Source organism: Manis javanica, chromosome 3 (assembly GCF_040802235.1).
Source record: "Manis javanica isolate MJ-LG chromosome 3, MJ_LKY, whole genome shotgun sequence".
NCBI lineage: Eukaryota > Metazoa > Chordata > Mammalia > Pholidota > Manidae > Manis > Manis javanica.
The window spans coordinates 18336154-18363360 of NC_133158.1; the positions used below are offsets into that span (position 1 = coordinate 18336154).

Sequence of the window (27207 nt, forward strand, 5' to 3'; positions counted from 1 at the left end):
TTTACAATGCATCTTTAAGAAAACGACATCATAGCGGCCTCCGATCTGATTTTCTTCCTTTATAGATATCCATCACTTTTTCTTTACGTTCTATAAAACACAGCTAATTATTCTTTTATTTTTCTCTCTTGCCACTTGGTGCTGTTCTATAGCAGTAAATGAACTCAATCCAGGGAGGGATGTCTTCAAGGGAGAATTGCAAGAAACCTCTTTGCAACAAAAAAGGCAGTGTCAATGTGCTCCCACAGTGTTTCAGGAACCTAGAAAAAGATGCTAAGTTACAAGTATTCCTTCTCTTTAAATAAACCATTAAATATGACTTTGTTATGAGAAACTCAATTTTTTAGAAAATTAAAGCCATTGTTTAATGAGTAACACTGACGCTAATGGTCCTTGTTTAACACACACATACACACATCTTTTAAAGAAAGCATTATCCAAACATGCCTCCTTTGTTATATTTTTCTCCATTCTTCAGGGAAATACTATCTACCTTAGATTCATTTTGTTTAACATCTCGGGTCATTTATGCTATTTGCTGAGTATCTGATATTCCTCATAAAATGTCAGTACAAATACCCAAGTTGTCCAGGAAGAAAAAAACTTTTCCAGCCCTCTCTGGCTGGTCAAGGTAAACACCGCGATGGCCCAAGTCAGTGAGCCACATTGACACAAATGCCTTTTCTCTTTCCTCTTAAATTACAAAAGATAATCATTTTATTCAGCAATGAGCCTGACTAAATCGAAACTCTGTACATCAGAATTAAATATGTTCCAGACACTCAAAATGAACAGTGTATTATTTATCACTAATATTTAATGACAAGAAAAGCTGATAACTCTCTGCGATCACACCACTGATTTCATCGAGCTATGCATCACCGATTCTTTTGGTCATTAGCATAATCACAGAGCATCAACTCTGGCTTATGCAGCAAGTTTGATAACATGGCTGAAAGTAGACACGCACTATTTTAAAAACATGTTCTGATTTTCATCTGAGTATATCTTTATTTATATGGCTTTCTTGTCATAAAGATGCCAGTCCTTTAAAATATGCAGAAATCACTTTCTACACGGAAGAACAAGGTGCTATATCGTCACAAGGATACAGAAGTATAAAGCGCCTATTAATTAAACATCGTTTTTTAACCTGCTACCCTGCATATGAAACTGTGAAGTTCTAAGCCAAGTCTTTAAAAAAGAATGAGAAAATGACTAGGCTCCTTCAAATGAATAACCTTTAAATGTAAGAGATCAGCTACCTGATATATATATATGTATTTTAATTGTATTCCCTGGCATATGTTTGATTTTAAAGTTTTTCCCTCCCCCAAAAACACACTGGCAAATAAACAAATGACAAAGTTCAGGTCAGGACTGACAGTTTCACATTAATCCAAAATTTTCACTGAACAAGTACTACAGAATGCTGCTGGGTTATAAGTTCAAGTGTAAAGACCTTGTCTTGAATTAATATTCAGCACTTCAAAAGGTTCACGTGGAAAAATGAATAAACTACCATTACATGTACCCACACAGATGAATTTTACTAACTCTATTGAACAAAAAAAAGCAAGTACTGAAGAATACATACAGGATACCATCAATATCAATCTTGAACATGTGAAAGAAAAACCCTTTATTTTGGGGAATGTATGCATAGGTATTAAAAGTATAAGAAATCCATGGCATGAAAAACATCCAGCTGAGAGTAGAGGTCACCCCCAGGAGAGAAGGATAAGGGTGCAATGACAGAGGGACATGCCAGGCGCCTCTTCAACGTGGATCAGAAATGCGTTCTTTCTACAGCTGAGCAGCGGGTACATAGGTAACTCACTGAATCATTCCTTGAATTACACCTTTTTATGTGTCTCCCACATTTCATATTAAAAATGGAAAGGTACAAGCATATAATTTTCAGAGAAACAGCTTTGTAAATATCTGCCAGATTTCTCTCCCCAAAAGTTGTTCTCAATTCAAAGATCAAAGTGCTTGAAGGCCAAGGCATCACATATAGTCAGCAAGTGGGGTGCGTGTTACCACTAAAGGCCTGCATCCCAACATGAAACCCATTTCCACTGTTTTCCAAAGTGCTTGTTCTAGGAATGGCTTCATAGCATCTTACTACACTGATGGACAGTGACTGAAATCAGGGACAGGTTGGGGGGAGAACTTGACAATTTGGGTGAATGTTGAAACTACAATGCTGTTCATATGAAACCTTCATAAGACTGTATATCAATGACACTTCAATGAAAAAATAATAATAATAACAAAGTGCTTGTTCCTCCCTTAAAGAATTCTTCCCCCATCAGTTCTCTGCTATGGGGAAGTCATCTCTGACACAGAGATGCTCTCCACCCTTAGGAAAAATGACCCCCCTATTTCCTAATGGAAACAAACAAAAACAAATAGAGAAATGAGATCACCACATATCTTTTAAATTTCATATTGACAAGAAAAAGCATGTAATACAGGCGCAGGAAGAATAAATTGGAAAAACAAACCTTGTGGGTGATTTCTGGACAAAGGGGTATAAGAAAGAAGAAAATTTTCACCAGATGGGGAGTGTCTTCCTCCTTAGCCTCATCCTCAGCCTGGACTTTTTAAGTCTTGTGTTGCAGTGGCCATCGGACAGCGAGACACAAGGGAGATGCGCCCCCAGTCAGCGACAAGCAGGATAATTTGCCTCTACAAGCGTAAGAATTTGTTGTAAGCTTCCCAAAGTTATGACTGTGCATCTGCTGTCAACATGCCTCACGCTGCAGCAAAAGCCATTATTTAGAAAGTAAGATGAGTGCGTTTAAGCAGTTGAACCCTTCCTAAAACCCCAAGCAGGCACGCAAAACAGCAAGACTACAACATGCCTTCATAAGACCCTAAAAGAAAACCCGAGAAACTTTTCTATTCTAATAGAGATTATCTTCTCCAAAATTATTTACTGTTGAAGGTGGCCAGCGACAGTCTCTAAAGATGATCCACCCCCTTCTCAAAGTCCAGCTAGCCTCTTCCCAAGTAATTAAATGCAGCAAACTTTCTATTCGAAATTTCCTATAATACAGCATGAAAAAGGGTCTGTCATTTATTCCCTAAGGGTAAATCAGTTAATTACTTAACCTTTCTTAATGAAATGATTAACATCCTTTCAACAAACAAGGCAGAACTATTTAACGTCACGCTGTAGATTTCATCAACCAGTGACAGGAAGAAAACTGTGTATCCTCTCTGGTGGCACCTTTTATTTTTCCGATCAGTTCCACTTTTCATCTTTCACAGAAACCCTGTATTTAAGGGTAGAGACACTCTAGTTTTAAAACGTGTCCCAGAGATTTTTCTTTAAAGTACTTCAGGGTCTGAACAGAAATGAAAGAACTTGGCCTGACAGGAGTATTCCAAATGCCACCTGGCCCTAGAGACGAAGCAACTGGGAAGGTCCAAACATAAAAACAATTGGCAACTTTTTGGTATCTATTAAAATCAAGCCACACCCAGAGTCAAATGTAAATTCATTTTTAAATTAGGTGACGGCATTTTAGGCAAAAACTGTATTGCTGGTTAACTTCAAAAGGCACATTACGAATATGGACGAAAAATGTCTGTACAACCTTTATTTCAATAACTCCTTTGATCTGAGTGGTGAGATCTTTACCTGAAGCCCTGAATATTTAAACAAGCCTCCTTAGCATTTTATCTTCCTTTATCTCATAATCTTGTAGGATGCCTTCTTCTTAGGTTTCTGCTTTCTTTATTTGTGTGCTATCACTGGCTAAGCTATTCACATCAATATTCCTGCAGGCCCCGTCACATACGACGACAGAGAATTTCCCAAGATGCCTTGGGAAATCAAAATACTTGTGTCAGCAGGGTTAATCTAATGAGTCAACAGTTGAGATTTTTAAATTAAGATGAAATACTGAGAGAAGAGAAAAAAAAGAAGAAGGCACAAAAAGCCATTTGATTCTAATGGTAGCCACAACATGACAACACCCATCAGAAACCTGGGTACAAGCAAGGCATCGTGTGAAAGGAAATGTCTGCTACTTGGTGAGAACTACCAATGTTCCAGGCTGTTCCTTCCACTGTGTGGAACTATGAAGCTCTTTTATGCCTCTCTTTCTCTAAGTACTTAATGTTTCTTTTGGTTCTGGACTCTGAAAAGGAGCCCCTATTCCTCTCAGGGTTCATGAGGTCCAAGCAGTTAAGCTAAACCCTTAAGAGTTGTAGGCACTGATCCACAATGCCTCTGATCACTGAAGAGTCCAGTTCTCCCACTTTGGTGAGCATCAGAGTTACATGGGGGGCTTTTTAAACATGCAAAGGCTGGCCCCACCCCAGGCACAGCTTAGTCAGGAGCATGGCAGCTACATCTGTGGTTGGAACCACAGCTCCACTGTGATTCCAATTCCCGTGCATACTTAAAAACCACTGGTTTTTTGTTCTTAATAGAAATCCGAACACCTTAAAAATAATACAGGCCTCAAGATATTTTCATCAGTAAAGTCCAAGTGAAGATAAAGAGTTCAGTTCCAGAATCCCTAGCAGCATAAAATACTGGGTCCATGGTCCCCGGCAGAGTGTGCTCCAGAATTACCAGGGAAAGCTTGTGAAAAATGCACACTCTCACGTCAGCAAAAATTCTGATTCAAAAATCTTTACTTTAACAAATCTCCTCACAAACACACACACACAACCCAAAAGCAGGTGAGCAAGGGGCCCCTGAAACATGCTGAATGAGGACAAACTGCAACCTCCTTCCACTTCACACCTGAGCATGTATGTCCCATCTTTGTGCTCACCTGTACCCAGGAGAGGACACCTCTGATCAGGTGGGCATCACAACTCAGGAGAGAGGCTCTGAGATAGGAGAAACTCAAATCACACCCTCCCCCCAGAGCTGCGGTCACCAGCCTGAATACACCAACATCATCTTAATAAGCAATAACAGCGCCTACGCTGTTAGATCACTAAGCTCGAAGAACATTACCTTAAAATACTATCCCTGATTCAGAGAACCTAGAGCACAGAAAGTCACATTGTAATTCAACTGCAGAGCTGGCAGGGAGAAAAAAGAAAGCTCACGAATTCTCCTTTTGAGTTTGATATCAGAAAAATTATTCAGTGTTCTAGTAAATAAAGCTGATTACAGAATTAGCTAAAATCAGAGAATCTGGCAAAATGTGGACATCCACCTGACTACTTATAAATGTATATGCATTCAAAATATAAAATTCAGGAAAAAAATCTTCATCCTATCCTAAGGTGATCTGTTCTATTTAATATAGACCCAGTAATGCCATGCTCAGATGCATTCTTTTCCCTCAGTAAACTGTACTGTAACATGCCAGCCTCTGGTATCTTCAAACTGTTGAAATAAAACAGAATCACATGAGCTTTCTAGTCAATGGTTCTTCCATTTCAGCTGGTTGTCTGAATTAGCAGCAGTTGGAGGAAATAAACCCATCAGTGTTCCGGAGTACAGAACTAAATAGTAAATACAATACGTCAACACAATTTTGTATATATTCATGTTCCTTTTAAAAAAAAAAACAACCATTTTATTAAAAATGTGATTTGGAAAGAAAGTGCAATTAGCTTTGCACAGGCACAGCCGAGATGTTCCTGAACACACCAGACATATGTAAATATTCCGTGATATCAGTTCCATTTGAGTAGACCTGTCAAGATATTTACAGGGCTTGACAGTACTTCTGTCTTTAATTAAATTTTTGCCCAGATACTTTAATGTAATTTAAATAGATTATTAGTTGTCAGGATCTAATATAAATTTTGTTTATGATTTAGTTACTTTAAGTACTCGGATTGAAGAAACTAATTTAACCCCATGACTGCATGGCTTTAAGCTCAAGACGAGATCACTAAAAAGCTTCTGCACACTTTTGCACTTTCTCAACAATCTTAAATTACTACAACTTAATTGCAGATATCCAGACACAAAATTAAGCCTCCTTTCCCCTGTTTTTTTTTTTTTTTAAAACAAAATAGCTTAGGGAGGGTCTTCAGGAAAAATCCATTTATATTTATTCAGGTACAGGGCTCTTCCCTCCCAATAGCTAGCTAGGTAGGAAATGCTTCTCTCATTTTAAATCCCATAAAACAACTACCAAACAAACACCTGTTGTGCACAAGGTAGGGCACATATTAAAAACTGGCGTCAGGGGATTTCAAAAAGAAAAACAAGCCTTGCAGAGACCTCCACAAGCTGATTTGGTCAACAGATTTCATGACTGAGTACAACAGTGTAAGGAAAAGGGTACCACTCCCAGCACAACCTCCCCATGAATGGGAGCTGGCTTCTAAATAAGGACCGAAAAATGCCTTAGCACAAACGGACTGTCATTAACAAGAATAATTTATTAAAGAAACAATTGTCTTTCCCGCCTGCTATGCACTTCACCCCACTGCACTTCCTCTTTCCAGAATACCAGCCTTGTAGCCTTAATTGCAAGAACATTATCTATGGGATGCAAAACCAAAGCCTTTCTTGAAATCAAACACCCCCTACAACATTTTTTTTTAGGGTGGCGACACAAGCCAGATCTGCTTAATTTCCATTAACCACATCATCATACTCACACTGAAATAAACTATGTAGATCAAGGGGCAAAAAGAAAGCCAACACGGTCAGGCATAAGATACCCCATATTTGGTCGGGTTTTCCCATTTCAGGAATTTGTCTCATCTCATGGCTTGCTGATGGTCTAGCTTTTGGCACCTCTAACCTTAATTCACCCAAGTACCATGGAAGACAAATATTTGTAAAAAGCACTTTAAGAAGGCTCCTTGGACAGCACCCATACGGCAAAGGGGCCTGGAGACGGGTGTAACAAATCACAAGAAAGATCATTCAGAAAATTCATAGGTCCAATTGCAAACTTAATTGGCTTGCTGGCTTGACTCACAAATGCCGTGTTTGATCACCTGGTGGGATTACGACCATCAACTAAAGAGGAAAAAAACCTCCCCTGTAAATAGTAAAAGTCTATGTTGGCTCATGTATAAAGTTCACCTGTCTATTCAGCAGATGCCTCTCTTAAGGTTATTGTCTTTAGAAAACAAACCCCTACTTGCTTAAGACCTTCATATACTCTAGGTCCAAAAAGACATACTTAGAAAGAAAAAAAAAGGCAATACTGCTGGCTTAGCAAAAACGGCATTGATTATGATGGAATTCTATAAAAGGAGTATGACACCTAACAGTGTAAGAAAGAGCCCTTAGCAAAAAAAAAAAAAAATTGAAAAATTGAAAAACAAAAATACCACCTGTACAAATCTAGCTACACTCTGGAAACCCTTTCTCAGCCACAGAAAAACAGCTCGTGCTCAGTGCCTTGAAGTTGCAATTAAATTGTAGTAATTTAAGATTATCGGGAGAGCAAAGGGCAGTAGGAGCTCTTTGGAGGGCCTCCCTCCCCACTTAATGCTCTTCAGTCAGGGGTTAAATGAGTTTCTTTAATGTAAGTACCTTAAAGTAACTGAATCATAAACAAAATTTATACTGTTTTCTGACAGCCTGCAATCTATTTAAATTTTATTAACATGTGCCTAAAATTATTTTTAAAAGACAGAACCCTTCCAGTGCCCTGTAAATATTCTTGGCATACCTAGTGAAATATCAGTGGTACTACAACACCCAGCATTGTCTGAATTCACCTATTTTTTTGTGATTTAGCATCTTACAAGATAACATTTCAAAACTGAGTTAGAGTCTTAAGTGAAACAAGAAAACTAAACAGCACAAGATTGGCTACAAAGGGGAAGCTGGGTTCAAAAGAAGTTGTCACATCTGCTATATTCTCCATTCTCTTTCTTAATGTTGGCACTGGACATGCTGTGGTATAAACACATTTGCTTAGGAAATATGACAATTCTGTTAAATTGCTCAAAAGAGACATACCTTCAATAGAGCCTAAGAACACAAACACACAAGGTCAGGGTAGAGTATTAAGCAAGGAAAAACTTAGTAACAGAAAACCTTGCCTAGGCTCAATATTAACCCAGCTAACTTTTTGTTATTGTTGCTACAAATGATTTAACTAGAAAATATTTATAGTTTTAAAAAACATTACATATTGCACTAAATTGCCTAATAGCTTCCATGTGTATGTTTAACTTGCATTGTTTAATTATACAATAAAAGGTATATCCAATAAAAAGCTACAGACTTTGAAACATGTTGGGAACTTCGGTTATGAAATTCTGACTTACAATAAAACAAAGTTCTTACTATGTGATCGACATTTGTTAATTAAAAACGCAGTCCTTAAATGACGATCATTTTTATTCTTCTGTATGTGTTTAGTTGTCCTATTTCCCACTTTGTTCTACTTAATTAAAAATGACATTTAATTTGGGGATAGTTTATAGCAAAAGAAAAAAAGTGTTACACAGTTTATACTCTAGGATTTAATATAAACATAGTATCTTGGATCTCCAACAATATAACCCCCTTAATTTGAGGCAGTTAATTTGAATAGTTCATTTTTCTTTCATTACACTTTGATAAACCTAATGAAACAAAATGCTAAATTGCTGTTACTACTTGCTTTAAAAATGTAAAGCAGTTAAATTTTCCTAGACAACAAGCAAGAACAAGTTAGAGAACTTGAATAAAAGTAGCAACGTGGTCATGTTGAATGTCAATCTATAAAAAGAGGTTATGTCTAATCTGGAGAATGCTCTCTCTCGCCTTTTTAAATTCCAAGAGTGGGCTGACACAAAACTTCATCACCAGGGATTTTTTTTTTTTTTTTTTTGAGCTTCACATCAGATTTAAACCCTCACATACAAAACCTTGGCTTCCCTGACAAGGCAGATCTTCTAAACTTGATGTGAGAAAACGTTATCTAACTCTAGTGTAGGAGTCTAATGTTGGTAAAAAGAATTCCACTGCACAGCTCTGGGGAGCGAGACAGCCTCTGGAAGACTTAATATTCTTTTAATACCTTTTTGGGTGCATTCTTTTCATCAACAGAAATGCATTAAAAAATAGCTTGTTTGGCAACTCAACATCCATCAGGAACTCAAATGCTGCCTAGAGAAGGGCTGAATGTTGCCTTCCAAGTGAGTCTCAGCTTGCAGAACAAAGATCAGCATTTGCAATGGTCCATTTCTGCATTAGCGAATATGTAACTTTGCTGCTTGATCGAATAGTCCAGGGTTCTCCATCTAGAGCTCCTGACCTCCCAGCAGCAGTTCTGTTTGATCTCTACTGCTTCCTTAATTTGGGTTGTCAAGGTTCAGCAGTTGAAGGCTGTTTACTTACCCACCCACCTACCCCCCTCCAAAAAAAAAACCTGATTTTTTTTCTCTCTTTCATACAATGACTAATCCAAAGTCTACGGGGTGGGGGGGATGCATCCAGTTGGAAGATATTAAACCTTTTTCTCCCCCTTTCCCCCTTCCCAGGGAGATTTTAGCTGACATCTTTTGAATGGTAACTAGTTGTGCTCCTCCTTTATATTTTTAATGCTCTTGAATTATGAGACATTTCAGAGAGAAAAGCCAAAGAGGAAGAAAGAAAAACCATTCCAAATCTCGGAAACTGTTAAGCCCAATTTTCTTTTTCTGGACTCAAAGAGATGGGTATTTCCACTTGGAGAATCAAAACTCTAGTAGAATTCTAAAAAAGGTTTGATACATCTCTCTCTGGAACTGAATTAACAGGAACTCCTCTGTCTCAGTTATGCAGGCTAACCCTGGATACAGAACACCTGAAGTCTTACCATTTCACATTCTAGTTAAGACATCGCCCCCAAAAATGATTCTTACTGTGGAGAAAAGGAGAGTGGGGGAAATGGAAGGTAGTAATTTTGCAAAGATTCTTCAAGTATATTTTTCAGCGGTAGAAAAATCCCTTAAATATCATTTAGATTTTTCTCAACTCAGCTATTGTGTAAACCCTCAATCCTGATGCCTACGGACGACCAAAGAGAAAGTGTGGACAGTTTCATTGCACAGACTCCTTTTGAAGGGGATACAGAATGCCCCTCCAACATTCCTAGTTAAAGAGCAGTAACAAAAAAGGAAATCCGAACTTAGGAAATACCTGTGACCAGACAGGAGATCGACACCAGCCCCTGACGAGTGGGCTGGTGAAGCTCACAGGCAAACCAAATGAAATGTTTATATTAATTTCATTATTCTGCCCAAGCCTCACAGATGAGGGCGGGAGTGGCGGGGCTGGGGGGACTGGGGGAGGGCGGGGTGTTGGAATGAGAAAGAAAGAAGTTTCCTTTCGGGTTTTCTGGTCGAGCAAAAGGAAAGTGAATTAAAATGAATGCGTAGGATGAGCCCAGACTAAATCAATATACTTTGTAATCAGCCCGGCCAGGGTATTTGGACACAATGACTTGGAAATAATTAATAGTTATAAGGGGGGAGTGGGGTGAGCCGGGGGGGGAGGCGGTGAGGGATGTCACTATATTTTATCGGAGCACTTTACACTTCACGCTAAACTTTGATCTCCAGATCTTGGGATTTAGGAAAGAAAGGGGGTGAGGGGAGAGAAAGTCCAGCATTTCGAAGCACCTACCAGCTTGAGGATGGGCACATTCCTGCCTCCGAGGGCCTTATCTCTGCGCTCAGCCTCCCGTGCTGGCGCTTTAGGCAGAGAGAGCCCCCGGGTGCAGCCGGGGACCCCAGGGTGTCCCTGGCCCCCGCCCGTGTCCTCGCCCCGCGCCGGCGGCCGCCTTGACTTACCCGCCGAGTCCTCCCGTCACGCCCGCGGAGGAGGCGCCGGCAGCACCAGGGCCCCGGCGCCGCGGCCGCTGCCCCTTGCCCGCTGGCTCGCCGCGCGCTCTCTTCTTCCTCGTGCAAACTTTCGGGTTCTGCGGTCGACAAGAAACCGGGTCGACCCTCAGCGAGTCTTCCCGGCGCAGGTTGGGGGGGCCTGAGGCGGGCGGGATAAGACAGGAGGCTGCGGGGCCGGGGCAGAGCCGGCGGCGGGCTCGGAGGCGCGGCGAGCGCGGGCGGAGGGGAGAGGATGTGGCTCAGGGAATCCCTGCAAGGATCCCGGCCGGGAAATCGGCCCGAGCCAGAGTCTCGGCACCTTCCCCGGGATCTCACAAAGTTGCCACAACACAGAGAGGAGGGGGGAGCGAAGGGGGAAGGGGGTGGGAGAGGGAGACGACCGCAGGCGCTAAGGTTTGAAGTTACAACTGTTTATTTAGTCCTTATTCTCACAGGGGGGCGGGAGCTGCGCGGGAATCGGGGTGGGGTGGGGGGGCTGCCGGCGGCGATTTCGCAGCAAACACAGGGGGGTACGTGCGACTTTGTTTCTGGGCGCGGAGCTCCCCGGCGCCCGCGTGTGTCACCGCCAGTCTGCGGGGACTGAGGCGGAGCTCCGAACAGGTGGGGAGGGGGACTCGCCGAGGGCCAAAAAGGAGAAGGAATCAAAGTTTCCGAGCGTGGTGGGGTCTGGGGAGGAGGGGGGCGGGGGGCGGGGGCGGGGGGGCGGAGGCAGCGAATGACCGCGACCCCGCGGCAGCTGGCAAACTCCTCGGCTCCCGGCGCCGCCGCCGCGGTCCCCGCCCGGAGCGCACGCAGTCCCGGCCCGCCGACTCCGCCGAGCCTTCTCTGCGGGACGGCGACGGCGCGCGCGGAGCTCGGGAGGGGGCCCTCGGCCGCCGGGACAGGGCCGGGGGACGCGGCGACTCGCGCGCATCTCAGGACAGATCGGGGCTCGGGAAATCCCCCCGTTCCCCAAGCTTAAAAAGGGAGTAGAACCAGAAAGTGCGGGCGGTGGAGGGAAGGGGCACCCGGGCGCCGCCACTCCGCACGGCGCACCCTGCTCCCGCTCCCACGCGCAGAGCCGGCCGCAGCTGTCGCGGCCCGTCGGGCTAGGCTACGCTCGCCGCGCGGAGCGCGAGGGGCGCGGTGGGTGTCTAGCTGGGGGTGCACGGGTGTGTGCCTGAGTTTCCCGGCTCCGGGGACGGGCTCGGGGCAAGGCGTGCGTGGCACCGGGGGGTATCCAGGCGCAGGCATCCCAGTCTTTACGGCCGCGGCCCCGCGGAGCAACCCAGGGGCACCGAGGGGGCACACACTGCCGGAGACCGGAGGGGAAAGTTTGCTCCAAGTCCAAACTTTGGGCTCCAGAGGCGCCCGCTGCAGGCCCCCTCCCGCCGCAGACCCGACCGTGGGCCGCGCGCCCGCCCCGCTGCTCAGCTGGCACCGCGACGCCGGACACCGAAACTTGCGCCGGGCGGCCTGGGTGACCGATTTCTCTGGCCGCGGCGACCGTGGAGAGCGCACAGCGAGGCATGAAGAGGCCGAAGGGGAGGCGATCTGGCCGCCGGCGCGTCCCCCCGCCGCCCCTTTGACTTCTGGAAATCCACCCCCGAGTGCGGCGCCGCCGCCGGAGCCCCCGCCACCCCCGCGCCGGCCCGCAGCCCCCACCCGCCGCGGAGCCGGGCCCCGGTCCTGAGGAGAGCGGCTGAGAGGGGAGGGCTGGGGGAGATGCACGTGGAGCCTGGAGGTGGAAAGTAGGTTTTTTCTTTTTCTGTTTCTTTTCTTTCTTTTTTCTTTTTCTTTTTTTTTTCTTTCTTTCTTTCTTTTCTTTTCTTTTTTTTTTTTTTTTGGTGCTGGTTGTTGTTTTAAAGTGGCGGAAACAAGGCAGGAGGCGGCTTGGGGAAAAGTGGAGCAGAAATGGAAAAATACAAACTCACCCGCTGCAAATGGTCTCTCGGTGCAAACTAAGGTGTTTTCGGGCCTTTCCCCGCGCGCGCCCACTCCCGCCCGCGCGCACCCCCGTGCACACACTCCCTCGCGCACACACGCGCGCACACACGCACTCCGGGCGAGGGCCGGGCCGCCGCGAGTACAGCATGCAACCGCCACACAATAAATAACAATAGATTCCTCCGCTCGGGACTAGCTTCCCGGAGCCCGGCCAGCGCCGGCGGAGGCAGGGGCGCGGGCAGCGCCGGGCCGGGGGCCCCAGCCCGCACCCCCGGCCTCCTGCCGGGCCCCCCTCCGCCTCACGCACCCCAAGGCCCCCCGCACCCCTGGACCGCCAGCCGCCACCCCCGTCCCCCGGGCCACTGGGCCGCCGGCGCCCACCGCGCTCCCCCAGGCCTCCCGGAACAAATAAATAAATAAGGCGCGCGAGAGAGGCCAACACGTCGCGGAGGGAGATGTTGTTATTTTTTGCTGTTGTGCGTCCCTGACGTCACATCCACCTGCTGGGTAAACAAGGCTCGCAGCGAAAAAAAAAATCGCAATTGCCAAAGCGAGGGGGGCGGGCGGCTCAGGGGTGGGGGGTGTCCAGGGAGATGGCGACGAGGGGCGTCCAGGCTGGCTGGGGAAGAGGGGAGGGAGCCGAGCCCCGCAAGCTAGAGAGGAAGGGAACGCCAGAGCAGTCCCTGGCAAACGAGGAATCTGGCAAGAAAGACCTGGAAAAATGAGGGGCATGGGGGAGGGGTGGATCCTTAGAAGATGGGGAAAGGCGCGGGGGGGCCCATTCAGACACCGGGAAGAACGAGAAGGAGAGCGTTAACTAGGGACGGAGATGGGAATGCGATGGCTATTTGCTTAGTTTCTGAGCTAAAAATACAGAAGGAAGCAGAGAGGACAGGCAAGGATGTGAGTTTCCTCCAGTTAAAAGTGAAAGCGTTTTGCCATCAGTGACAGTTGAAGAAGGGGGAGGTGGGGCGGTGTTTTCAAACCCCTTTCTCCTCTTCCCGTCCTCCTTTGGTCTCTCCTTTCTTTCTGCACTTTGTCCAATGAAAGAAGGCGAGTTCGGGAGGTGAAAGTTCAACAGAAGGACAAACCCCTGCTTGCAAGGAAACAGAAACCCGCCGGCGAGGGGGTCTTCCCCCTGTGTTTCTGAATCAGGAGAGTGTAAAAGTGGGACGGGCTTCTCCCCCCTGCCCTGTCAGAGTCATTGCAGGAATGTGTAGTTAGCTCCACTTTGGGGGAAAGTGGCTGCAGTAAGAGCTGTGTACTTGCCCTGGCTTCTCTAACGAAACCGCCCAGGGGCTAGCCTGTCAATCAGTTGTTTTAACACAAAGTACCTGCTCTCCCAGAGATATGTCACATGCAGAAAACTGCGTCTCATTCTTTGAAAAGGTGAGGTTTTTTTCTTTTTTCTTTTCTTTTCTTTTTTTTTTTTTTTTTTGCTGTTCTAAAGTTTGGTGGAATTTAGACATTTTAAGGAGGAAATGAGGAACATGAATGAAATGTTTTGAAATCTACATATGCATGTATACAACAAAAGACACTAGTATTTCTCAGGATTTTATCAACACAAATGCAGCAGACTTTTTGTGTCCAAAAATGTGACTTAGAAAGGTATAGGGCTCTATGGCTTGTTAACAGAAGTAATTTTTTTCAGACCCGGCATCCCAGACGCTGCCAGACTTCCAAGCCAGCATTTTCAGCTACTGACTGGATAGTACATCCAGCCAACTCTTCATGACAATATATTGAAAGCCATCCCTGTGGATTCCTACAAAATACTTTGGGGTTAGGGATGGGGGTGTGGAGAGTACTGTCCCATTGGTCTTGAGACCAGCACAGTGGTAGGTAATGAATATTCTGAAAATGTTAGTATAAATTCTTTTTCAAGTCTTTTTAGAAATGTTGTTAACCATTCATTTACAGAATTTAAAGTCTCAATTTCAGTAACAGCAAAAGACTACCCTTTGAAAACTGTATCTGTTTTGCAAGTAAAAAAATAACAAAGCTATTAACTGTTGTTACAGAATAAAGCCAGAGAAAGGAAGACTGTGGTAAGGTAATTCCGTCATAGAATTCATGTTAAATGCATGTTGTGCAAGATTCCATGCTATCCCGACAAGAACATCCATCAGATCTTTAGACTAAAATCTAGATTAAGAAAATGCACTTGAGTTCATATAGAACTTCCCTATCCTCCTAGAGGCTGGGGTTCATGTTGTCTATGACACCAGACATTAGGAAAGACATTAATGACACACCTCCTATGTTCTAGACCATATAACAGGCACAAAGGAATGCAAAAATAAATAAAATCCCTGCCCTTAAGAAGCTCATAGTCTATAGCTGTCAGTAATAACATCTAATATTTATCGAGTGCTTACTATGACCTAGGCACTAATGTAGAAGCTTTATGTCAACTTAGGTAAAACTTTCAACCCTTTAATGTCACTGCAAATTCGATATGTAGAATTTCATGTGAATTCACATTCACGTGGCGGTGGGGGGCGGGGGAGGCGGCAGTATTGTTTTTCATTTCTAAAATGCTTGCCAGATATAACATGCTTATGGTGTATGTCAGATTGCAGAATTATAACTCAGGTGAATAGCAGCTTATTTCAATGTGACCAATTTATTCACAGCCTTTAAGGAAGGATTCATGCTCTGACCATGTTTTTCAGACTGAACAGTGAGTTTTTAAAAAATTATTAGTATTGCCATACTAAAAAGATCTTCAAATGGCTAATCTCACTGTGCATTTTAAGTGCCATAAACTCTACATTCACTTGAATGTGGGGGTCAAAGTCAGACTGGCAACAAGTTTTTGCCGACAAAAGGAAATCCTGGTTGTAAATCCTGTGATATATTGTGCCCAATTTTGTATATAATACTGTCTAATGTGCCACCTTATTAAAGAACTCCATGTCCATTTGGCTTACATTAGATGGAAACTTAACTGCAGCTTAACATATTGTTCATTTTCAACACTGTCACGTTACATTCACAGGGAGCATATTTTAATTTCTTTATCAGTAATCAACTAGAAGTTTCTTTTTGTTAAATTAAAGCAAGAAGGGATTTTTAAATAAAGGGCATGGGGGTAGGACGCCACCTTTTGGTGGTAAAACAAATGGAAATCCCTTTTTAAACATGTTCCTGACATTTCGTTTTTAATTACACCAAGGCAAAGGTGCTTGTCCCCATTTCATTATATTTTAAGAGGGAAAAATAATTCTAAGTGCAAAATTAACAAACTATACTTAACTGCAGCCAAAATTTCCCCAAAGGTATTACAACATGCAGTCCCTGTCACATAGTCTATGATGGCAAATTCCAACTCTGTTTCTGCAAATACTGTGTCAATGAATATATGCACATTTGGGGGGACAGAAACTGAAGTGGATATTTACCACATAATGGGATACCTGAATGCTCTTCTAAGTTTAGAGTTAAACAGAAACCTTAAAATCACCTAACTCAGCATTTCTTAAACTACAGTTAACATCTTCCTAATTTCTGCCATAGCTACAGAACATGACAGTTCCTGAGTGATTAACATACTACACTCATTGCAGTAAAGTTATTATGATAATTGTACTATTTTCTTTTATATCAATCTACTTTTTTTTTCCTATTACTACCTTAAACAGGAAATCAGTATTGCCTTCCATAAATTAAAAATCCACAGGGAAAATACAGTCATTGGCTTCTCTTTGTTAGAAAAGGAGAGCAACAAAATATTAAAAGTAATTTTTACAAAACGGAGAGAGTCAAGTGCTGACAAGTGTTAAGGACATGAGTGTCAACAGAGAATTTTGTTTTTTTCTTTGTCTCTTTGAACAACCAGAAGGATTGCAGAGAAAGTCTAGTCCTCCATATATGATTCAATGTTACCTAATGCCATCCCAGTGGTATAAGACCCCTCAGCTTTGAGAATCCGTTACAACCAAGTAGATCAAATTACAGATTAGGAAACTGAGGCTCAGGGAGGTTATACCGCCCTCTGAGGCCAAATAATTGGTGAGTGGCTGAAATAAAGGTGTCCTGACTCATGTGTTTGTTTATTTCCATATCACACTTCTCACTTTACAATAGTGATGTGACCACCCCCTCAGACATTACATGTTCTACTTGGTTTCTCAGAAACAGCCAACTTGCATAATATCCCTCTACAGACGGGAAAAACTAAGGCCACAGAAGGTCAAGATCAAACTCAACCCCTTAGTCACCCTCTCCTCTCCCCCAGGTGGGACAGACTCCAGGTGGCAGTAAACACAGCTGAGAAAGGAGGGGCGGGTTGAGAGGAGACTAGGGGGAAGGGAGAGGTCAGACTCTAAGTAAAAACTTACACTCCCAAGTTTCCCTTCTAGAAGAGAAAAATGGCCAATGACAATCATGTGTTTCTCAGTGGCAAGAGTATCCTCTATGTTCCAATGTCCCCGTATGTGCACACCAGAAATCAACAGAGGATCTCTTGTTTTAGAGTATACAATGTCACCAGGCACATTTGATGTGGTTTGAAAAGTTAGTGAAGGTATGGTGAAAGATCCCAGCTTTAAAAGTGTCATTCCCAACACCAGAACTTGTTCACAGGCTCAGCAGTAAAACTAGAGACAAGAGTGCATTTTCTGAGGTTTTAACCACAGAGAGGGCCTTAGTTCCACAGACTGCATTTCCTGCTTTTTTTTTCTTTTAAGGGCACAGTTCTATAAACATAAATAAACATGGCCTGCAAATATTTTTATATTTTTCTGAATCAGTCCTTGGGAAAAGAGGTCGCTGCTAAGTGTACATATAGCTGTTTGCCCCATGGTTCCCCATGGATCGTATTCCCTGTAAACTACAATGCACAATAAAGTGTCTGGCCAGTATGTACAAACTTCACAAAGCTATTCTAGTCTTCTAATCCCTGACCATTCACATTGCAACAAGTTGGTAATTTGGAGCTATATCAAGGGAATATGAGAGGCTCAGTTCTACCTGCCACAGGCACTAGAACAATCTACAACCTTGCTATGCAATATGAGATGTGCAGCCATGCAGCCTGGGCACCACCTGAAAGTATGTTAAACATGCAGAATCTCAGCCTACTCCCTAGATCTGCTGAATAAAAAATTTGTATTTTAACAAAACTACCTAGCCGAGCCTCACACATTCAAATTTGGCACACACGGATCTGCGGTACACACAGCCCCTTCCACAACAGGTACCATCTCGATAATCTTTGCAGCCTTAAAACTACTTGACAGTCCTGCAAGCTGTCTACCATACCTGGTTCTCTAAACTGGCATCTTTTGTAAACTTTGTTAGTTCCTTGTTTTTCAACCACTTGCAAAGTTAAGCCACTAAATCACCCATGTAAACCATGATTAATTCCTTTGACATTAATCGTAGGGCGACCTCTCCCCTGTTACCCCAAAGAGACTGCTAATTGCCCTCCAATTGTTTAACTTTGCATTGTTTCATGAAGACTCAGAGAAAGGTGGAAGATATTCCCCACCAGGCCAGAAACAAATGCCAGACAGGTTTTGGGAAGGATGAACACATGCTATGACTACACCTTGTTAGTAGAAGGGCTTTGCTTTCTTTGTTTTGTTTTCTTTTTTATGGAAGGGATGACGCCTCCATAATTATAGGTGTTGCTGTTTAAAACCCAGAATGTTTTCCAAACCACGGAGGGACCACACCTCCAGCAGCCCAGGAGGCATCTGGTTGGATTCTCTTTCCAGTTCCCTACACAGTTTATAAAGACACATCCAAGCACTACTTGATTTACATTAAGGATAATGGCAGGAAGGGGGGACCCCATCCAAGCACGGTTGTTTCCTGAATAAACATGAAGGGATCACAGGTAAACCTCACAGCAGATGATTAATTTGTATCTGTGAACTTCTTCAGAAGACTCTAGTCTCATCCCTTTCCTAACAAGGCAACAGGTTACTTTTGTGACCCACCAAAAAATAATTAAAACTATTGTTTTAATACTATCCTAAGGCAGTATAATTAAGTCTGAGTGAGTAATTGTGTACCTGAATTCAAAATAAGATTTCACATGTGAAGCTAAGTTCTGATTGCAATCTAGGAGAAGTGTCTTGGCTTATATTTAGAATCTATGAGTGCCAGCTCACTGTTACCATAGGCATTGTTCCCACAGGGCTGGAGACAAACTCTTTGTATGAGAAGGGAAATGAGGCAGATCTATCCACCTGCAGCAACAGGGAGGCTATGGGTTCCAAGCTGTAGATTTTATAAGGGACAAGAGGATACTCAGCATGGGGATATGCACATTTTTGTTTGGCTAAGCTTGGGATTTTTTTTGTGTGGGGGAGTTTTGTGGGGTGAGGGAGTATTAGTAATATCCATAAGATAGCTATCAAAAAACACTTCTTTTCCTGCAGAATGTTCTTGAACCACTGTTTAAAATGCTATACAAAGACTAAAAATCTGATATCCCCAAGGTTAGTATGAATCCTAAAGTAATGGATTGGAATTGAATGTATCTGTATGGACAGGATAATTATATACACACACACACACACACACACACACACATATATATATATATTTTCACAGATACAAATATAAATCTGTATGTGTATGTACATGCATTAGTATGTATACATGTATTTCCTAACTCTGTCCATTGAGAGGGGCTAGAAGTGGTAACAACCCAATAACCATGAGCACACCTAGCACCCAGATCTTGGTTTCTAAATGCCCTTCACCAATAAAAGAAATCAGGGATCCTTGGAGAACTAGTTAATACCAGGGATGAGGTAGTGAAAATACAAGATAAGCCTAGACCATCTGGTGGTACCAGAAAGTGATAAAGAAATGCTAAAAAAAAAAAAAAGAGAGAGAGAGAGAGAGTTACTGGCTTAGCAACCAACCTGAAAGAGCTCCCCAATGCCCAAAGTTGAGACATCCTGAGCAAGAAAATAGGAACAGCACTGGATTGTAACCCAAAGACTGAAATAAACATACATGAGTCCAAACTGATATAAATGTAGGTACACATTTAAACCTACATGTGTATACATATACACATACATGTATATATATCTACATACATATATAAGAGTTCTGCAGGCAACTCTTCCCTACAGAAGATTGGTGGAGCCCAGCAATTGTGTGTTAACAAGTTTTAACAGGTGCTGCTGATACTGTGGCAAAATAAATCAACCAGGTAACTTAAATTATGGAAGTGGGTTATGTGTAATTAGGGAGGAGTGGGGCCTGTGGCAAACTTGAGCACACAGGCCTCAACCAGAACGGATGGATGCTGATCACTGTCACCAAAAAAAGGAAGTCCAGAGCAGGAAAAGCTTCTGAGTTTTCAAGAAAGGCAAAAAGAGCAGATTTCTATCCACAAAGTCCTCAGTTTTAAAATTCTAGGTGAGCTGATCAAAGCAGAACTGCAAGGAACACCAAGGCCATGAATGGCCCACTTATGATTCCTGCCTTTGGGAAAACTGAGTCACAACATCAGTTCAGGAATGACAGGATGTTTCTTAAGAGTGACAACAACGAAAAAAGAAGGGGAACTCAGCACTTTTGCTTATTCTTAAACTCCTTCCCAAAAGCATTCACAAACCACCGCAGACATCCTCGTGAGGAAAGTGATTTACATTCTGAATTATTCCTACATTCTGAATCATCTGTCAGTAAACACTCATACTTTCAAACTATAAGTCAAAGCATCAGTATTTAGAAGGAGCTGTGATTTAGAAGGATTCTTAGTTCCTCCTCAGAAAAAGAGTTCAAAAATCTTACTAGGATCTTTTACTCAAGGAGCCCAGTGACCAGACAATCTCCTATACACATTACAATTACTCTCAGTCTGGCTGGTCATCAACAAAGCCCATTTGGTTTTTCTCTTGTGTGTCCATCCTCACCTCCTCTTACTGCTCATATCAGTCCAGAGCCACATCAGTTAGAGTCCCTTCCCTCAAGAAAGATACACCTAGCTCCCAGAAGACATGTAGTAAGTGTAAATGAGGAGATAAGATGAATATTTAAAAGCAGCAGAAAAAGAGGCATGAGCATGGGACATCTGCAAAGACGAAGAAGAAGAATGTGGGTTGCAGGTGTGTCTTCCAGGCAGGTAAGACTTCACACGTGGGGCTGGGGTTATAAGAATCACCTTGCAGGTAGAAAGTCAGCAGCAATGAAGGTGTGGAGTCTGTAAGGTCTTGGTTACTGGCAGGGTCTTGAGCATCAGACATACCTAGGTGACAGTCCCAGCACCATGCTTACCAGCAAGCTTTTTACCCGAGCCTTTCCTGCTCCTTGGTAATACCCCAGTAACTGCACACATCGTACAGCATCACTGAAAGGGTGGACTGGGGACACATGTGTGTACTACTTAGCCCAGGGCTGGGCGCAGAGTAAGAGCGCAGCAAATCTCGGTGCTTTTGGAATGGCAGCACATGATTCAAGACCCAAGATCCCAACTCCGGTTCATGGTTTCTCCATGATTCAGTGGAAGGAATTCTAGGCCTTGGAGCTCGATATAGGAGAACATTTTAAGTCTGGACTTTCTCAGGGCCTTTTGAATCATTCCACTTAGGCTGTCTGCCCTGCTCACTCTGAAATCAGGGCAGCCTCCCATTCAGTAGTTCTTGATGCAAGAATGAAATAGGAATTATTGTTTTAAAACAGCAGCAGAAGAATTGTTTTTCCAGGCAGAGCCATTCTCGTGAAACTGAGAAGGGTCCCTTCACATTAGGATTTCTAGATCTGTGCACAGAGAACTGTGGAGCGGGATAATTCATCGCTGGGGAGGGACCCCCAGCCTTGGCCTACTAGATGACAGGGGCAGCCACCCACTCCCCCATTACAATAACCAATAATGTCCCCCGACATTGCCAGATGTCCCCAGGGAGGCAAAATTGTCCTCAGGTGAGAATCCCTACCCCAGGTGCCCCCACGGCAGCCAGACAGGCCTCTCTCGGGGTGACCAACATTCCTCTACCTGCCCCTGGTACTTATAACTTCCCCACAAGGAAAAGCAACAGAAATCAGTCTCATTTCTATCTTTAACTGAGTAACTAAGTCATTTTCTTTTCAAAACAGAGTGGCTTAAGATGAGGCTGTTTGTAACTTGAACAAACCTCAACGTGCGCTTCCCAGCCACACTCAGTCACCAGCAACCCCTCTCCAGTTCTGCCACAGCTCTTGACAAGGAAGCTTGCTTCATCGTGATTAAGCAGACTTTCCTGAGAGTCCACGACGACAGCAACGATGTCAGATATGTTGTCAGCCTCTTAGCTCTCAGTCTAAAAACAAAACACAAGGAAAGAAAGTGACAACAAATAGAATCAAAACTTCAGGGCACTTGCATCCATCAGATGACACATGGGATATAAACTAGGCAGAACCTTCATCTGGATGTTCTAATTAAAATTCCCCTTCTTCTGGGAAGTCCAAGGGCATTTGCAGCTCAGGTGCAGGCAGCTGCCGAATCGACTGGACAGTTTATTATGGGGAAGGGTCAGTGTCTGTCACTAATGTCCCCTTCTCAATGCTAACTTGTCCGTTCTCTCTGGGACTCCTGAACAACTTATGTAGCCCAGCTTGTTGCTGCTGTTTTAATGATCAATAATGGAAATATCCTAAGGACTAGATGCATAGAACAACTTGGAAAAAGCAAGCATTTATTTGTTCCCGAGACCTTTGATAGTTTTACATCTAACATGATTTTCAGGACTCGCTTCAACATTGGAGGAAGCTTCTGATGAAAAGCAGAGGCCAATATCTGCCAGGATCCCTCCCACCAAGCAGCCTGATGTCATGCATTCAGCCATTCATTCAACAAATGGTCATTGCATGCTACTTTGTATCAGGCACTAGTTTAGACATGAGGGAAAAGAAGGAAACAGAAGGTAAAAATCCTTGCCCTTCTGGAGCTTACATTCCAGTGAATTTCGCAGTGAATTATGTGTAGTTTTTCAATTGAACATGTATGAGAAACGAGAAGTGGTAGGCACCATCGTCACCAATATAAAGAGACCAAGTTAGCAAAGAGCATGTATTTTGTTAGTGTTACCACTTACACTGAAGAAAATATGGAGATAAAGCTTCTGTAGATTTTGAGGCAGTGGATAAGAATAAACAATAATATTAAGATGGTCATTAAGAACCTACCACAAAGAAGTCTGGAGGTTAATTGGCCAGGAGTAGGAAAATCAGGCCACTCTGAAAACATGCCTGAGCCCCCAGCCTCACTAGAAGAACAATATAGGTCCTAGAAATATTCAGAAAACTCAATGATGCCAAAATCTGTGTTTTTAGGAAGGAGGGTGGGAGAGAAAGAAAGAGAAAGAGAGAAACATCTCTTAGTAGCAAGTGAGTTGTGGCATTCCCCTGAAAAGAGATTGTGGCCCAGAGAGAAATGGTAGAAAGCGGATTATGGTCTTGGCATACCTACGAGACTCTAGTTGGCACAACAAAGCCAGTCTTTCCTCCAGGCAACAGAAAATAGCCCCTTCCAGATGCCTGTCTTAGGACACAGAACAGCAGAAGGTCGTAGAGGCCAGTCAGATCTTCTCTGGTTTTTCATGCCACGGCCAGGGCACTTCAATCTTATCCTCGAGGGGAACCAATTATGCATTTTCTGGGTTGGAATTCAGAAGTTAGAATGCTGGAGAGGAGATGATAATGGTCTGTGTAATTTATATTGTCAACCCTAAGGAAGCAGTGGTGTCTGTGCTCCAGAAGAATTGAGCACAGCTGGCCTGCTGTTGGCCTCACGCATCTCTGTGCTGGCGGAAAGGTCGCATGTTTCTGAATGTCTGGAAGCATGTCATCCAGTTGTTTGTTTCTGTCTTCCCTATAAACAGCTTGGTTTCTTTCAGGCGAAGAGAAATAATGTGAGCAGAGCAAAGATACGTACACGCATACTCAGAACCACTCTGCCCCAGGATCCAGTAAAGCCAGCAGAGTCTTAGAGAGGAAGGCCCTAGCTTTTCTCACAGTTTCATCTCATGCTAAGTACTGGATAACAAGTTTTTTAAATCAGAGCAGCCCACTGCTTATGTGGCAATGTTCAAATTGGCTTCTCCGGTTTATAAGAGAATGTAATTTGGAATTCCACCCTCTCTACTGCCCTTACCAATTCTTCTCTTTAAAATTCACCTGTGTCGGGACTGCTTATTTAGGAGAATGTTATCTCATGCCTATTTTATGTACTGACGACACAATTATTCTACATGTTTCAAGCTATGCAAGGGGGTTTAGAAGCTTCACCTTACTGTTCCCTCTACCTGAAATGCTCTTCCTCCTCACGCTGTATGCATGGCTACATCTTTCCAGCCTTCAGGTGTCGGGTGAAACGTCACCTCTTTGGAGAAACCTTCAGTGACCTCTTCCAGGTATAGCTCTCCCCTCTTCCTCCTTCAAAATTAGTATCTAAAGTTCTGGCTTGTTTCTTGGCTAATTTGCTCATTTACTGTGTGGCTCCCTTCCTAGAAATTAGCTCCATGAGGTCACAGACCCACCTGTTTTGCTCACTACAATTCCTCAGTGGCATACAGTGGACACTTAAATATCTGAGTGAATGAATAAACAAGTAAATAATCAAGTGACAAGATTACTCTGCCATCAGGAGACCCTCACTTTGGGCCTCTCCTTCCTCCACTACAAAATAATAAGAATGATACCTAACTCAGAAATGAGAGATTGAAATGGAAATGAAGGTTCCCATTACAGGGACCCCCACCAACACCAAAACAGGCATATGGCTGTGCTGAGCAGGAGCTCGTGCAGGCCATGCAGAGAGCCACGGGGGAGTCCCAAGAAAGCGAGCCAGCTAGGGAGCCCTCCTTAGGATCTCCATTCACCAGGGCCCCACCAGCGCCAAGTCCCTATGTGTCAGGTCTAGCAGACCTGGAGATGCTTAGGCTCTTAGCAACCTTTATGTCTCCTAGCTCAATATACTTATTTCCATGTGTTCTTCTAGACTTAAAGTTTCATCTTGACCCCAGAATCAAGACCTGTAATTGTATCAGCAGAATCAGAGAAGAGCCTGCAAAGTTATTGAAAACCGGAAATGTATGCCATAGGGAATAAAGCCAGGCAAGTACCACATTCCGAACTGAAATGCATAATGCACAGCTATAAACTAATGTAAATGAGCACATATATGCACATGCATCTGAATTTATGATTCCAAGAGTGTGCAGTCCGCTTAACAGTGGTCACTTCGAGGATATCTGCATGTACTCCAACAATGATTCCATTCATCAAACCACATTTCAATCTCCCTTTTTGGAATTTCCATGAACAAATGAAGACACTGGTTAAAAGCATGCCTCTTATGGTAAATTTTATCCACGTGGCTCTGTTTGACTTTTGAAAATGACCAAACAGAAATTCAGGCTATGCTGAGGTTGGGGGAGAGGGACAACCAAGTGTGTTGATACCTATTATTTTTCTGAAATAATGAAGCCTGGGTCTGTCTGGTTCAGAAAATAGCTTTAAAGACTATAATCAAAAGTGAAATTCAAACGATCTTTCACTAGCAGCATCATTGAAACAAGCACTTCAAGGTAAGAAATCTTGAAGGACAACGTTCTTTTGGATCTATAATAGGTCATATGTTTATTTAAAAATTCCATATGATTACTTACAGAACAACCTTATATGAGAAAAGCAGCTTACAAATGTATACAACCCCTACTTCTAAATAGCCACGTGTCACATTAAGAGGCTGCATGTTTCCATTGTGATATCTAACTTGAGAATTTATAATATCATCCCCATTGCTTTTCAATCAATCCTAAGCAAGATCAAATGAATAGGAGGCGGACCGTGGTAAACATAATTAGTCACTTGTTTTTATAAAAGTCACAGGACTGCCTAATTATAACTTTCTTAACACTTTCTAAAGAACAATGGATCCTCAAAGCAGAAAATTTGAAAAGCAGTAAGTAATAAGTAGCAACCAACCACCCATCATCTATAAATAATCAAGATAAACATCTGGGCATATGTTCTTCCGGATCTTCCTCTACCATGTGTGTGTTTGTGTGCACTATAGACAAATGGCCTAGGCTGGATAGCCTATTCCGCTACTTAGTAGCTGTAGGACTCTGTTACTCTATGCCTCCCTTCCCTGGTCTATAAATTGGGAATTATGCATCATAACAGTTAAATGACATCAGAAACACTAGCTCATAGACTGCTGTCTAGCCCATACGAAGTATTCAAATCAACTCCACCTGCATTATTATTGTTACACAATTTGGAATGTAGCTGTTATCACTGAAAATTATATTGTGAGCATTCTCCTCGACATTATTTTCAATTGCATTACAAAGCATACTTAAACTTGGAGCTATTAATCTGTTCCTCAAAATGGTCCACAGTTTCATAAATAGAAAAAGTTGTAACCTGATACAAAAGCAGAAAGGTCAAAGCCACCCATAAGAATGGAAAAAAAAAGAAAAAAAAAAAGGTTCCTGGGGGCTCAGCAAATCAAACCACTGGAATGAGCAGCCCTGACAGCAGGTTCAGGCACAAATATACTTACATAAAAATCTACAGGTGGAGTTGGGACTAGTCCAGTGGTTCCTAACTGGGGGATTTTTGCAAGGGATATTGGGCAATATCTGGAGACATGTGTCACTTTCTAGGGGGTGGGGTAACTGGCATCTAGTGGGTGGCGACCAACGTCGCTGCTCAACATTCTGCCAGACATGGGAAGGTCCCTACAGCCGAGAAGTACCTGGCCATTTAAATGTCAGCAGTGCTGAAGTTGAGAAACCCTGTCTAGTCCTAACCAGCTTTATAACCTCAAGCAAGTCATTTCCCCAGTAATGGTGGTGACGATGACAGTTCACATCTACAGAGCAATTCTGTCACGCGCTACGCTCAATGCTTCGTGAGGACCACCCTGGTTTTGCCTTCCCAACAGTCTTATGATGGAGCCTCTGTGATCACCCACACTGTACTGGTGAGGAAACAGGCTCACAGGGATGAAGAAGTTTGCCCCAGATGTCACAGCCCACAAGCAGCATGCCTTTCGTTTGAGCTCATGTTGTTTCACTCTTGACTTTACGCTCTTAGCTCCAACCCTCTCTGCCTCACTCTGACCATCCCCATGTCTCCCCAGTAATAGAGAGAGGCCATGGTCTACTAGAGATTGCATCTCATATGCCAGCTCTCCTGGCGTCTTAGCAGAAGCTGGATACACCATGTTGGAAAAGACGGCGTGGCCATGGATGGCTCAATAGGAAGAGAACCATGATCAACTGCTGATGTCTGCAACGTGCATGGGACAGAAGAGCAGCAGTGTTTGTGCCACGTATTCAGTATCTTTGGACTAGATGGACTTACCTACAGTGTCTGCAAGAGCCAACTACCCATACTCCCGTATTTTCTTTTCCCCGCCACAAGCACAAGAGCTCTTGGCCAAGAGCCATTTGCAGACTGGTGCACAACATCAAAGAGAAGTGAGGGACCTGTCCGTTGCAAGGGCTTTATTCAGTATACAGTTTTCTTACAGGGAAA

At 43.4% G+C, this 27207-nt stretch overlaps 1 protein-coding gene across 9 annotated transcripts in view; it reads right to left on the reverse strand.

Moving 5' to 3' along the window:
* The window catches only part of FOXP1 (forkhead box P1), a 624795-nt gene that overhangs the window by 538931 nt on the left and 58657 nt on the right, over positions 1-27207 (reverse strand). For 4 of the 9 annotated variants that reach the window (XM_037019197.2, XM_037019196.2, XM_037019199.2 and 1 more), the window contains exons 1-2: positions 12687-12827; positions 10723-10850 (exon numbers count right to left, since the gene is read on the reverse strand). The gene's annotated coding sequence lies outside the window, so the exon portion shown is untranslated. Of the gene's footprint in view, positions 1-2510; positions 2695-10722; positions 10851-12686; positions 12828-21809; positions 21975-23121; positions 23138-27207 lie in introns of those variants that run through there. The other 5 variants (XM_073230907.1, XM_073230908.1, XM_073230906.1 and 2 more) reach the window with 5 other exon arrangements.